General features: G+C 42.1%; 1 protein-coding gene across 1 annotated transcript in view; it reads right to left on the reverse strand.

Annotated features, from left to right (window-relative positions):
- Window positions 1–1,976, reverse strand: part of LOC107086513 (myeloid cell surface antigen CD33-like) — a 58,356-nt gene that overhangs the window by 6,894 nt on the left and 49,486 nt on the right. The window lies entirely within an intron of this gene.

Raw genomic sequence — 1,976 nt, forward strand, 5'->3', positions numbered from 1 at the left:
TAACATACGTCACGCACTCCATTGCTCTTATTGGTTGTAGGTCTATCCAATTGAGTGCAGAGGCATTTTTTTTCCTGGTTCGTTCGAAACACGCCCCAAAATCACAGCTCTATGGAGCAGCATCAGACTCATATTCTGACTAGAATTGAGTCGGACTACGTCAGGCTATTGGCACACAGCATCTAAGGAACAATGTCTTTAGATGCCAGGAGTCGATCCCTGGCAATAAGAATCTTAACAGGTTTAATCATCTAAAAGCAAAATGTATACAAAAGTCTTGTTTATTAGTTCTGTATTTGAAAAAAAAAAAACAACAAAACAAATAATGTACACATGAAAAAAGACTTGCCCGTCGGGAGAACCCAGATACCAAGAAACAGAGACAGGAGGAACATTTTGTTAATAAGGTACCAGGATACTGTACGTCACTCTGTCAAGATAGGATAGATGCAGTCCAGACTAGAACTGCAAGTCGTTTTTAACAGGTCCAAAGCCCAACCCAGCAAGTCTGCCCCTGGCCTCGCCCCTCCTGGTCACGTGTCCCACATACACAGAACACATCTAGAATTTAATATAAATGCAAATTTCACAGAGTAAGATTAGAGGATTTCTTTACAGTTTTAATTGCGTCCCAAAAGATTTGTCCCTTACAATGCCTTCTGGCTGTTTGAGTACACCTTTTTGCAAATGGTTCATAATTAATTAATTATTTTAATCTTTTTTTGCCTGACATAACATAAGGCATCAGTAAGAAGATGGCTGTGATTGTCAATGTGACGTAATGGAATGCTAGGACACTTGACAGATGCAATTGAGCAGCATCAACAACAGGCCCATAACTATCTCCCATAGCAGCTGTAGACCCATCCCTCTGCTAGTGTAGAAGCAGTGTTCGAGACTCTGCTCATGTTGGCCTGCAGTTTTTGTGCTACTATAGGTTAAATATATTTTAGATATATTTAGCAAGTAATCGACTCAAAGGACCCCGAAGCACAGCAGGGGCTTGAACCATTAGTCCCCCGAGCATTAACGATATTTTCAAGTTGACAGCAAATGTCTAAGTCAAGTCGATGCTTCTAGATTAATCTCACTAATCTTGAAATTAATCTAGATTAATCTTTATTAAAATTGTTCATTTGAATTCTGCCAAAGACATTCATGATGTGTGTGTGAGACCTCTAGAATTTAAAAGAAAGGTTTGCCTTTTTTATGTTTGCAAAATAACATGTAATTTTGAAAAGTTATACTTTTTTTTGCTCATTTGTTGCTGTGTTAGCTGCAAAGAAAAGTGTCCCAATTTTCTTTGAGATGTCCCACTTGTTAGGAATCCTGTTTGTGTGGGTTGTGTATTGTTTGTGTTTTCTCCCTCCACCACCAGGTGGCGCCCGGTTCTCGTTGACCCTTCCACACACCAGCGGATGGTTGGTTCATTATCTGAGGACTCTTAAGCTGCTGACTGCCACTACCTTGAGAGTGTTTGCCAGTTTTGGGTATTCTAGCCAAGCTGAGTTTAGCTGAGCTTTACTGAGTCTTTGTCTCCCTAAGTCCTAACCTTGTTGTTTTTGTCTTTGCCTCTCGGCGGAAGTCATCCTGTAAACTGGATGTTTGGCCTCCTCCCCTTGGAAGGATAGTTTGAGCTTCACACTGAGCAGGGGATGCAAACTGGATGTTTGGACCTTCCCCCCCTGAAAGGATTGTTTGAGCTCCACACTGAGCAGGGGTTAAATCTCCACACGAACCGTTCAAGTACTTCAGGAAATGTAAGTGGCAGTTAGCTCCGTCTCTCCTCAAGGAACCAACCAACCCGAGTAAACCCTGTCCGCACTCCAACGAGTCAACATGGTTGACTCGTTGGAGTGCGGACTGGATTCTGGGAAGGATACCTTTTTCTGGAAACGTGAGTCCCGTTTCAGTTTTTGTTTCTCGCTTAAGTTTCCCACTGAGCCTGAACTAAACTCCGGGTCAGATCCCTTAAA

Source organism: Cyprinodon variegatus, unplaced genomic scaffold (genome assembly GCF_000732505.1).
Source record: "Cyprinodon variegatus isolate N-32 unplaced genomic scaffold, C_variegatus-1.0 Scaffold155, whole genome shotgun sequence".
Taxonomy (NCBI): domain Eukaryota; kingdom Metazoa; phylum Chordata; class Actinopteri; order Cyprinodontiformes; family Cyprinodontidae; genus Cyprinodon; species Cyprinodon variegatus.